This window comes from Pangasianodon hypophthalmus, chromosome 4, assembly GCF_027358585.1.
Source record: "Pangasianodon hypophthalmus isolate fPanHyp1 chromosome 4, fPanHyp1.pri, whole genome shotgun sequence".
Classification (NCBI taxonomy): domain Eukaryota; kingdom Metazoa; phylum Chordata; class Actinopteri; order Siluriformes; family Pangasiidae; genus Pangasianodon; species Pangasianodon hypophthalmus.
This window is the reverse complement of record NC_069713.1, coordinates 30,035,020-30,048,261: the sequence shown is the minus strand read 5'-3', so window position 1 is coordinate 30,048,261 and position 13,242 is coordinate 30,035,020. Positions and strand designations below refer to the sequence as shown.

General features: G+C 38.1%; 1 long non-coding RNA gene across 1 annotated transcript in view; it reads left to right on the top strand.

Annotated features, from left to right (window-relative positions):
• The window catches only part of LOC128318079 (uncharacterized), a 74,667-nt gene that overhangs the window by 3,836 nt on the left and 57,589 nt on the right, over window positions 1–13,242 (top strand). The window lies entirely within an intron of this gene.

The following is a 13,242-nucleotide window of genomic DNA, read 5'->3' as shown; positions in this document are numbered from 1 at the left end:
TCACATTATTAAGACACTTATTTTTGTGGAAATGGGTTCTGCAAATTTAACACATGCTTGTCGTTTGTACTAATTTGCACACACAAAGTGAATTTCAATTTTTAACTTTGAAGCGTCACATACTGCACATTCATTACAGCAAACATGCACAAACTGACACACGTGCTATTTCACTTATGTGTTGTTTTGGTTTTTTTCTGATCTTCAGGGACATGGATATAAATTCATTTGAGTCTGAGACTGGCTTCACAGAGTCTATAAAATTTTAAGGGCATGTCTTTATAAATAAAAAAAGCTGTATCGTTAACCACCCCTTCTTTTCGTCTTGTACACAAACAAGAACAATTCAAAGCCGTCGTCTTTGCCGTACTGTGTAGATCTGTTTTGTGAGCGCTCGTGTCGCAGCTTGACTGATTTTAGTAAAAAGTGCAGTCTCTGTTGATGCAGCATCAGCTTCTGGAGAAAACAAGACAATCTGAGCTTTCCTTATTGAGAAGCCTTTAAAGTCAGCCAAGTGTTTTTGCGTTCCTGCCAAATCTCAGAGTCTCACTGATCGAAGCCAAAATGTGCGTGTGTGTATGGGGGGGGAAGCGTGCTTTTCGCCCGAAGCTTGCTCAGAAGAGAGAAGTGTGGGTCTGGAGGATGACGTATTCACTAGAGCACAATACGATCCGACCTGCACGAACCATCAGACCAGTCAACTCCAAAATTATTGGTACTGTTTATGACATTTAAAGGATTCAAACCAGGGGAGTTAGCTGGACTGTTAATCAGAGCAGTCTTCTCCATCAAAAAACTATTTAGTGAAGTGAAGTGACTTGTGGCCAAGTATGGTGACCCATACTCGGAATTTGTGCTCTGCATTTAACCCACCCAAGTGCACACACAGTAGTGAACACACACACACCGTGAACACACACCCGGAGCAGTGGGCAGCCTTTTTTGCTGCAGCGCCCAGGGAGCAGTTGGGGGTTCGGTGCCTTGCTCAAGGGTCTCACCTCAGTCGTGGTATTGAGGGTGGGAGAGAGCGCTGGTCATTCACTCCCCCCACCTACAATCCCTGCTGGACCAGAGACTCGAACCCACAACCTTCAGGTTCACCTTCGGAAGGAAGGGTTTGGATTTGATTTACCGTATAATCTGCACATGAATAATCCAGCTGCTTGAATGTCTCAAACGAGCATCATATCAGATACCTACAGTACTACCAGTACTAGGCCTACATGATGGAAAATCCTCAAAAACCATAATACAATGGCAATTTCACGAATGAGATTTGAAAATAGCTAACTACTCAAAATGACTGAGGAAACCTTCATAATCTGGTTGCAAAATCATTGCTGATGGACTTACTTGATATGAAGCACAATTCCCAGCTCAATGGTACAGGTGGTAAAACATGAGAAAATATTAAATATAAAATGAAGACACATCACTGAACATGAGAGGATGTTAGTGTTTCAGTTTCAACCCCTTTACTGGTAAAAAAAAAAAAAAAATTGGCATATATCCATTTTTCCCTCACACTGACTGTGTGAGCTAGTGTTTGGCAGAATTGAGACCTGTCAGCCAATAAGACACAAGTATTTCCACGGATTTTCCTGTAAACCCTGCCTGATTGATCTTGCCTCTGTTCAATGAAGATACAAAATTACAACACTGCCATCTTCTTTTACTGACATTCAGTTACTTAGTTACAAACCGCTCAAGTGGAGAATTATTCAGGGCTAAAGAAAAAACCTTCGGGGCTACAGTCCCGAATGCCCAGGCCAGGTTACGTCCATGATTCAAATATACGGCAAACATGCGGTCTAAATTAAATAAGCCTGTATAAAGAAATGTTGTCTGAAATGTTCTGCATGAAGGAGGGTCAGAGATCCTTTCTTACAGGAAGAGAATCTCTAAGAATAACAAATGTTTATTTATGGGGTGCCAATAATATTGAAACCAGTGTTTTGAAGAAAAATTGCACCACTTGTTAATAGATAGATAGATAGAGTCCCCATATCAATAAGCTCAAAATATCATCTACTGCATGAATTATTTATTTTATATGTTAATTACAGATGTGGGCAAAATTGTTAGTACCCTTACAGCGCATTGAAACAGTGCTTCATTCCTCCTGAAAAATGATGAAGCAATTGTCTCATGTATACCTGCATGCCTTTGGTATGTCATAGAGTAAAGCAAAGAAAGTGTGAAAAGAGATAAATTATTGCTTATTCTACAAAGATATTCTATGGACAGATTTGTTGGTACCCCTAGAAACGATTTTGAATATTCAGATTATAGCCATATTTCAAGCTAACTGTTTTCTTTGATTAGTATCACATGCCTTCAATCTTGTAATCAGTCATTCAGCTTATTAAAATGGAGAAAAGTAGTCACTCTGCTGTTTGGTATCATCGTGTGTACCACGTTGAACATGGACCAGAGGAAGCAAAGGAGAATGTTGACTGCGGAGATCAGAATGCAAGAGAGCTTGATGTTCCTGTGACTACAGTTACAAATATTATTAAGACGTTTAAGGGCCATGAGACGGTAGCCAACGTCCCTGGATGTGTTCGCAGGAGGAAAATCATCCCCAGGTTGAACAGAAGGATAGTGCAAAAGGTAGACAAAGAGCCAAGGAAAACTTCCACATAAAAAACACCAGACTGGAATTTTATTTTGACAAGCCACAATGCTTCTGGGAGAATGTTCTTTGTTTAGATGTTTAGAGCTTTTTGGCAAGTCACAACAGCTCTATGTTCACAGACAAAAAAAAGAAATGAACACCATACCTTCTATGAAACATGGAGGAGGCTCGGTTATGTTTTGCGCCTGCTTTGCTGCATCTGGCACGGGGGGGCCTTGAATCTGTGCAGAGCACAATGAACTCGGGTCACGAGTCCTCCGACATGGTAATGACCCAAAACCCACAGTGAAAGCATCCAAGAATGGCTAAGAACAAACCAATGGACTATTCTGAAGTGGCCTTCTATGAGCCCTGATCTGAATCCTATCAAACATCTATGGAATCTGTGCAGCTGAAACATGTAGTCTGGAGAAGGCTGACTTCAAACCTGAGATAGCTGGAGCGGTTTGGTCAGGAAGAGTGGGACAAACTACCTGTTTTCAGGTGCAGAAGTCTCACTGAGAGCTACAGATACTCTAAAGGTTGTGCAACAAAATATTAGCTTAAGGGTCCTTTCATTTTTGTCCATGCCATTTTCATTTGTTTTATCCTTTAAAATATTCTGTTGAATCAAAAATCAAACGCAAAGTCTGATTTTTATTAAATACAGAATTAAACAATGATGGATGCCAATTACTTTTGTCGGTTACAAGTTATTTCAGAGAAAATTGTGGGTTCTTCTTTTTTCGTGGAAGGGTACCAACAAATTTGTCCACGTCTGTATATTTTATAGTAATTATTAAATAAAATAGTTAAATTGTTACCAAGGCAATAGCCAAGCATAGATAATCTATAAATAAATAAATAAATAAATAAATAATTTTTACAAGAGTCGTAAAGAGTTTAAAAATCTTATTTCTACACTGTTTTGCTAAAAGTGCTTAATTCTTACACTGCCATTAAATATGAAAGAAATATTAAAATTCTTGCGATGATAATATCAACATTATGGCATTTATTGTTGCTACTAATGTTGATATTTTCAAAGCAAGAATTTTTATATTTTATATATTTACAGTATTTTATAATATTGTATATAATATATACAGTATTTTATAAAGGAACGCAGTACACTTGATTTGGAATTCTGCAGCATGTCTGGCGAGTAAATGAAATGTTAATGACTCTGGGACACATGACTCTGGGAGATGCACAAAATCCAGAGAGACGTACAGAAGTGTTCAATCTTCTGCATTGGAGCCACACATCGTTATGCTAGTGCAAATTTATTTTGTGCTAAAGGTGTGCAGACTTTTGCACTCAGCTTTAACATACACTGCCCTACCTGCATGTTCATCTCGTACCTGTACCATCCATCAGTTAGTCTGGGGTGCGTAATCAATAAATGCACGTAAATCCGCCGTGCAATGTGTATTTGTCTGATACACATCAGCGTGCGCCTTGCTAGGAATAAAAACTCATTTAAATTCCGATGCCAAAGAAGAGAAGTGTTATTAGATTTTGAGTATATTCATAGTTTATCCTCTTTCGAGAGCACTCCATCTCATCTGCGCTTTTTTTTTGAGCACTAGATCAGTCAGACATTCCTCAGGAGATAGTAGACACAATGATTTTGGATGAAAATCAGCATTCGGGGGTCAACACACAGATTCTGTGGAGAAAACTGTTTTGAGAACAAAATTTCAGCGTGAAGGTAGGGACAGTATTTGGTGAGATTACAGCGAGATGGACGTCTGTCTTGCCACGCCATCGCACCACGCTGAGTGTAGTGTGAGGTAGAGGATAGGAAATCTGTGAGATGGAGGTGTGTAAAATCAGTTCAGGTTCTGTGAGGTGATGAATGTGTAAAAAAAAAAAAAACTGTAAACCTGAGAGAAAACCAGAGGAATCATTTTACACCATTTTTCTCGTAGCTCTTATTGAAGCAGCTCTGTCACTTATTGTTTGAAATAATCAGTGATGCATTCACTCAGTTTTTTTCGTTGGCTAAATTTCACATTTTTAGATTAGCACTACAATGGGTTCTAAAATTCCCACATTTCTACTATTAATTATTAATTATTTTTAGTATTATTATTGTCAAATTTATTATATCTATTATAGCAAGAGATAGTATTAATAATAAAATATAATATATAACATAAGAAGTTTAAGATGTAATGATAAAATGTACAAAGTAGTCAACACCAGAGGAAAGCGCTATCCGCCGTCTTCCACATACATGAGCCCATAGACGCCCATGATTGGTTAGTGTCGCTGTGATTGACAGGGAGAAGAGAGTATGCCCCTCCCACCCAGAGAGCATGGCTAATTATTCTGTGGCTGTGGCATCGTCGGAATTCGCGATCTCCCGACAATACGGCGAACGATTTTCTGTTGCACCACTTTCTTTCTTCTGTCTTTCTATTTATCTACTTTATAAATAATAAATAATATGTAGCTAACTGACTAGACAATGATAACAATAACAACAACAAATAATAATAATAATGATAATAATAATTTAATTTCTTTCTTTTTGTAGTAATTGCTTTCTTTCATCTTTCTAGAGAATATAGCTAATTAACATTAATGTTAATAAAACATTATCAAATAATAGCTAACAAGTAAAACTAAAAAGTCTAGCACACTAAAAGGTTCTTCGGTTTGTTTGTCTATAGCAAGTCTTCTATGTAGGACCCTACAATAGAGGGTTTCCCCTTTTAGAAGAGGTTCTGTGTAGAACTGTGTGGAATCTAGAACCATGAACCATCCAGAGAACCCTTGAAGAACCCTGTTTTATTACAGCCAATGTTCTTATCGCTGCAGTTTAAGCTCATGAGCTGAATCCAGTTGAGGTAAATGTGTTATGGGTCATAAAATAAGATAAAATATGTTAAAATATAACATCCCAAAGTTTTATGTTATGAGGAGAGTTTATGTTCTTATTTTTAAAGGGTATTAAAAAGAATTTAAGTACAAGTACATCATCTATTTCATCAAAGATACTGCAGTAGAGGGAGATTTCCAAGCAGCAATAATCCTGATTTGTGTTATTAGAGAACTGCTGGAAGAAGACATTATGCATTCTCTGAAATCATGCCACGCTGAAGGATTATAAAGCCTCTTTGGAAAAAAAAAAAAAGTGTTTCTCAGCATTGCCAACTCTGCAAGAAAAGTGCTGGAGTTGTGCTTTCTGAAATGCTGTCTGATTTTTTTTCCCCTCCTAATTTGCTGGATATTGCAGTGCCTGAGATCATTAGGGTAAAAAAAATCACTAATGCACACTGCACAGTCCTTAACGTAGTGATTAGAAATGATCATTACATGCAAAGCAGTGTGTGTAGGCTTTGTGTGACCGCAACCCTGATCTATTAAGTTTAAATACATCTATCTATAATTAGCGATGATAATTACACAATAATTATAATCAGATTGTGTGCCACTTCACTTCACAACCCGTAATGGTGTTCAATATCAATAAATTGGCTCCAAACTGCAATCTGGAGATTTTTTTGATGTACCTCAAAGAAAAATCTCACACATACTCGTCCTTATGCTCATTTTCCAATTTATAATAAGACACACATCATCCGTCACTGTGCTGCGCCTCCCCAGAGCCATAAATTCTGAGGGGAGCAGATATGCATGTGTGAAAATCAGGGTTCTGTCCCATTTGTCATCAGCTTCTGGGTAATGAGCGAGGAGGACTGGATGTACTCGCTAATTATACAGAGGACGAACAGGTGGCTAAATCCCCAGCCAAGGTCCCTCTACTTGCGCCGAATTATGAATTAGCAGCCTCAAATTAGCCGTGGCACCAAACCGAGACGCATGGTGCTGCCAACGACAATCAAGAGAGCGATGGAGCAATGGCCTCCATTGGTGCCATGACCCGGTTATTTATCAGTGATGTCAATTTCTTACTGTCGTTAAAAAGTGTAGTGTAGAAATTCACCGGCTCTATGACTCTATAAGTCAGTGCTTATACCAAGAGTGTGTCCATTCTGAAGGCAGCTTTTGCACACTTGACATTCGGCCAAGTTTGAAGGCATCATTGTGTGTAGACTATCCCATAATTCAGTTCAAGTTTCAACCAACATGGTGAACCAAACTGTTGCTCCAATGGAGAAGTACATTTCCTAATGTAAATCAGTGGTATGTTTTGTAGACAACTAACATTTATTTGTGGTTTGGCTTAATGGATATAATTTGTATTAAGTCGTTCTGTGGTTAAAACTAAACAGAGAACATAAGCTAGCTTCTGTAGCTAACTCATGTGGCTAACCTTCAGAATAAGAATCACATTTCTTCACCATACACATAAGCGTTTATTTCATCCTCCATTAATAATTTGCATATCTGATGCTATAGGTTCAGGTCATTTTGTGACAACGCAAATTCAGCTCATATGTAACCATCACAAAATCAGTTTTCTGTCTGTGTTTTAAATAAGAATCAACCATCCAATCCCATCCAGTGTGTATTCCCATCTCGCACTCAGTGTACTTAATCAACACAAAGTCCTTAGAGTAAAGTCTGTACACTTGTCAGCCATCTTGGCAACAATCCCGGACAGTTAACAGACTCTTATCCACTTGAAAGGAGAAAAACCTATAAACCAGAAATCAGCAAAAACTACAATATGACATTTCAAACATAGATTTGAAATTTTTCCATAATTAACAGAGCAAAGTGCCCTACATCTGCACATGCTTCAGAATATGAATCTCATAGATCATGGCGTTTTTTTTTGCTAATATTTTTCTAATGAGGTGATTAGTCCTGTCCCTCACTAAAAAGCGCTCATGTTATACAACCACCATGTTGCGTGTTACAAGCTGCCTGTTACAAACAGTGGCCTGTCTGTACTCATATCTCTCTGGCTGAACTCAGGGTTACCAGGTTTGTTGGTTTTCACACCAAATTGAGCTAGGGGTTGGTTCAAGACTTCAATACTTCAGAACTAGTATAAGCAATGCAGTTAGTTTTTTACACAAATGCAGGATAAATAGGAATTAAAGTGCATGTGCAAGTGCAGACGGAGAATCAGCGACTGCTTCAGTTGTAAAATGAGCGAGAACTGAGCAGTAATTGCAGGGATTCATATCTTCACTTGTCACCAGAGGTTAATGAGCCTGCGTTTGAAGCAAAATATCAGGAAATCATTCTGACATGCTATCAAAATAGCAGGGGTAAATGTGGAAGAAACTATACTACAGATTAGAAGAGAGAAAAGAGGATTGTACAGAATTAGGTAAAGCAAACCAGAGCGATGTACTCACCATAGTGACCTTGATTCCCACGCAAAAAAAACAAGAAAAGAGGAAATTGCAGCTTCTTTTTCTAGTGCACAAACTCAGCACCAGTATTCAGCACCAGATTCTCCCTCATTTGCTTTTTATAGAGTTTATAGTCAAACTGTTTGTGGAAGAGGAATCACTCCAGAGGTGTGGAGAAGACCCAGATGGAATATTACGCATGAAAACATGGTTCTGTGAATAAGTAAGGGGCCACCAGGACTCCTGGGTCACTCAGGCTGATGGGAATGGCCTGAGGATGAGCGTGATGTATACAAGTCACGGTTTTTATGGTCACATGGTGATGACTTTGCTATTCGTCCAGGGACTTACTTCTATATATGCAAAGTGCCTAGGTTCTATGGCCTTCAAGACATGGCCACATAGAACCACACTCATTTCCATAGATTAATAGTCAAATAGTCAATACTCTGTTATCTCTGTTTGGCATACAAAAAAAACGTAGGGATCTGTAGGGAAATTCCTTATCCTAAAAACTTGTTGTGTCGGAAAAGCATTGCAGGAGGATTTTTCAGTCGCGATAAAGACATTAAGACTTCTGAAGCTATAAAAATGCTTGCTCATAAATTGTTTGAAATATTACTTCGTATTAGGCTTTTGAGATAGAATGATTTATTCGTCTCTACATGATCTTACGACGCCACGATATCCAGTGACGTTTACACTGATTATATTATATTACCAGACTGTGAACCTTTACGCATTTTATGCAGCAGCTCTACAATTTAACATCAGAGTACGCTAGTACGAGTTATCTCAAAAATATCTGTATCTGGAACAATTTGCGTACGTATTTCGTACTTTCTGATATTGATAAAATGATTGATTAGGTCTACAACAAAGTGTCAAATCAAACAATTTACATGTTAACGTTTTTTAACGTTAATGGTGATTGTTAGAAATATCAAAAATATTGTTATGGTGAAATAACCTGAAATAGTGGATAAGCTTGTTTTCCTGTCTAGCGGTCCTAAGTCATTTTAATGATGTATATTTTTTAAATGTTAAATCACAAGCATGGAAAAAACCTCCATCATATTCAGCTAAACTCAGAAGTTTCTCAAACAATCTTAGTCCACCCCCTATAGCCTCGAGCCATCACACTGAGCCACAACACCAGTGTCCAGCCGGTGTAGCTTTTTTTTTTCTCCGGGTTTTGCTTAGAGCCGATGATTGTCCTGTGCTCAGAGCGACGCGTTAATTAAATTGCTTCCTGAGGCATGATGGAGCTGGAATTGAGTTTCAGGCGCGGCTGTGCCACCGGGGACTCCCGGCTCCTCACGCCCGATCGCTTTCTGCACACCCACGCTCGCACACATCCAACACATCTTTCTCCTCCTTGAGACTCAAAATTTAAAAAAGTACTTTTTAAAAACAAAAAGAAAAAGGAGAATAAACAGAACCAAAGTGTCTCCAGAGTGATGCAGACATCTGGCCAGCAGATTTGCTTTGCTAAACAAGAGACAACTGCGATCACGTACCAAAGACGTTGCATGCAAATACGAACTGTTCAGTGGGAATGACTCATCTGCTCATCAGATTCTCCTAATTAATGGAGCAATATGTTTTGTTCTCTTACAGTAGTCTGAGATGCTTATTCAGGTGATGCAAGCATGCTGTCCTGCTAAACATGGAAACAAAGTCCTAATACAAGCAATAACAAAAGATGCTCATGCTTATGTGTATTAAATGCTTTGCATTTTATTGCAAGCCAAATGAATAAATACAAGTTACAAGTTATGAATAAATACGAGTTCTTTTGCTTTAAGAACAGATTATTGGGGGAAAACTTTCATGTTTTATAGCTCCTCTGGAATGCTAGCTAAGTCAACCCTCAGATGTACAAACTAGCCTGTTAGTGTTATTGTTAGCCATCACAGCTAGCTAGCTAGAAATAATGCTGCTGTTGACTTAACTCTGAAGTGGGAAGTCTGAACTCTGTAATATTTATGTATTTACATATATATCTGTGTAATATTTGAGCTACAAAGTGGGGAAAAAACATGGACACCTCCATGAAAGCATGCGTTTTGTTAGCAACAACTTAGCCAGCTAACATTTTAGCATGAATTTACCTTCTCAAAACAACAAACTATATGGCCAGTGTTATCGATTTAACCAAATAATGTGTCTATGTTGATTGATTTAAAGTAAATACGACTATAAGTTTGGTGTAACAGTGTCAGCGGCCATGTTGACATGACGTCATGTGCAGAACTCGGGGTTGAGGATGACTTCCCAACTTAGCATGTAGGAATTCCAAGTGGAGGTGGCATTTTCTTTGGTTTTTCCAAGTCAGAGATCAGAGCTTTAGTCGAGCAAAAAGTCCTGTTCACGAGCTCTTTTGTAAATGCTAGAAAAAAACTATAATTTGACATTTTAAATGAAATCATTTCTCTCAGAATTCAGGACGCTGAACCTTAGCCTGATCTCAAAATAGTCATTTTTTCCCCCTTAATAACTCATTAAAAAAAAACGCATTAAGCCGCTATGACTTATTAAAATTCAGACCGGAACTTTGTGCTTCGACTTCAAACAGAAAAGGCCCTGATTGAGATCGTGGAAGGAACATTTTAGAAAGATAAGGACTGAATTTCTAAAATTAGCACACCACGTTCTCCGTTAAATCTTCTCTTGAAATCCATATTTTCTGCATTAAAGGTTTAAATGGAAGCTTTAGCCCTAGGCAATGCTTTTTAGTGCTTTCACATCTATAAAAAAACAGCTGGCGCACAGTCAAGGACAAGGTTTGTGCTGTTAAAATGGCCGTCTCTCTGCTTTTCCATCATCCCATCAGAGTGCGTGAGATCACTTAGACAATGCTAAACTGGAGACTATAAACTTCCATTACCTTTTAGCTACATTAGCCTCGTAGCTCCAGGGCAAAACAAAAGAAGCAAAACTTCATGATTGAATACATTCGTGGTAGGAGGAAATCTTGCGGGGTTTTTTTTAAATGTCATATAACCCTTCCGCAGCAGTGCAAGGATTAAACTAGATTTTGAAGTATGTTTAAATGTTAGCTTGTTAAGATAATCTCTCTTAGTCAGTTTTAAATAAAAGACTTCTTTGGCACTTGTTTTTTCCCCCAAAATCCAATGTACATTTTACATGTTTTTTTTTCCTTAAAAGTTTTAAGCATTGACACATTGACATTGGTTTTTTTTTTTTTTAAAAGTTTAGCTTTTCAAAAAAGCCCTAAGTGACATCACAGCATTTTTTTTAACCTCCTGACCAATCAGATTGCAAGTCGGGGGGCGAGAGAGAAAAACAAACATGGGTGAAAGAAAAAAAAAATGCTGCTGTGAAAAACATGTTGAATGGAAAATATTGACAATATTACCATGTTGCTAATGCTAGCATTTTTTTTAAATTGATTAAAGAATGACACCTAGTACTTTTTATCCTTTAATAGTTACATTAATGTTATAACATATTATAACAGCTATAAATAGTCATCTCTTAAAGTTAAAAGTACGATAATGAGGAAAAAACAAACAAACAAAAATCCGTCCTGAAGATATTCCCGTGTCTTGAAACTTCCTGCTGTTACAAAGTGCTGACACTGGAGACTCCTTCCATAAATGTTAAATATACAATGTGAATGGTTCATCACAGGTATTATGATAATGTGTAATAATATGATGTTTAGGATACCTACATGGCTTTAATACCACTTTATGAAATATATATAGGTATGCCATTCATTTATTTTAATATTACCTTTAATTTGATGTGATGGTGTCTAAGTTTAAAGTTTGATACAGTGATTCAGAGGGTCAGGGTTTCAGTTTGGGTACTGGGTTGGTTTTAGTGATGATTGGGATGGTTGAGGCACAAAGAAAGACCTGAAAGAAAAAAAATGAATACTAAAGCTACAGCCTTGAACAGACATCAGCCTTGAAACAGGATAAAACCATTTTTCAGTTGGGGGAAACAGAAGAGCTTTTCATCTCACATCAGATTCTAAACAAATACAAAAGAGCACATTGATTCTGAGCGCATGGAAAATATGCTTGGGGTATTTTTGAGGCAGTGTGCTGCAGCCGAGCTCAGGGTCAGTGCCAAAATGCTGGAAATCACAAGACGGAATAATCAAGCCATTTGTGGTATAGGGTGCGGTGAGGGTTGCTGAAGGGCGAGACTACGGGGGTGAACAGAACATTATTATAAGTTCAGTTCAGTATATAATTTCATATGTTATGGTTATTCACTAACTCTAACCTGCAATACTCTAAAACATTTGCTGTTATAACAAAGCAGGTTTATATTAATAATGCGCTCATCCTAATTATTGTTTTATAGTAACAAATAAACACAGGGAATTGTATGGCAGATGATCCACATTAAAAACGAGTGTAATCCAGTATCAGTACTTTGTAGCAGTCAGAGGTAAAGCTGTAACTTGCAGTTTCTCGGTAACGTGACAAACAGCTTTTTTTTTTGGGTTATCAACCCAAGAGAGAAAAAAAGATACTGGTGAGGGAACGAATGTTTATAGCTACTATAACGTAAGTGAGAACAGGAACTAACCTGACAGAGAAAGCACAAGTAGCAAACACAGGTAAGTATTCTAAAAGGGAAAGACATGGTCATATTACAACCAGAATAGAGGATAATCATTATTCAAAAGAAAGAAAATATAAATTCGATAAGGAATTTGTGTGTGTAATTTTCTGAACTGGTTTGGCAAAATGGACGCTATTAGATATACAACAAGCCGGGGGTCCGCAAGTGGCGCAAATAAATCACGTTTGTCCAGAGATTGTAAGTTCGAATCCTGATGACAATGCCAGGACGGGCACACACTCTGGGTGGGAGGGGCATACATTCTGTCCCCTGTCAATCACAGCCAGAATAACCACTCCTGGGCATCTGTGAGCTCATGTATGCGGAAGAGGGTAGATAGCACTTTTCTACGAGTGTATTACGCTGCCTCGTGACGCAGAAGGAAGCAAGTGTTAGCCTTCACCCTCCCTGGTTGGTAGCTGTTATATGATAGATTGGTATGAATCAGCAGGTGACCAAATTTTGGAAGAAAATGGGAAAACAAAGAAAGCTGAAATGGTGCACAGACAGCCATCCCATAATAGCCTTAACGATAAGTAACGATGGAGTTTTACGTCATTTCGATTGCCGGCAAAACGCTGTTATACCAGGACTGAGTTTGTTTCAGAACAAACACTTCATGGTGGCACAGGGCATATGGTAGCGCCATCTGTTCAGTGGAGTGCATTGGCATATTCCATGGAAGCTGTAGGCCATGTGGTTAACAATACATTTAAACTGTATAAGCTGCAGAAA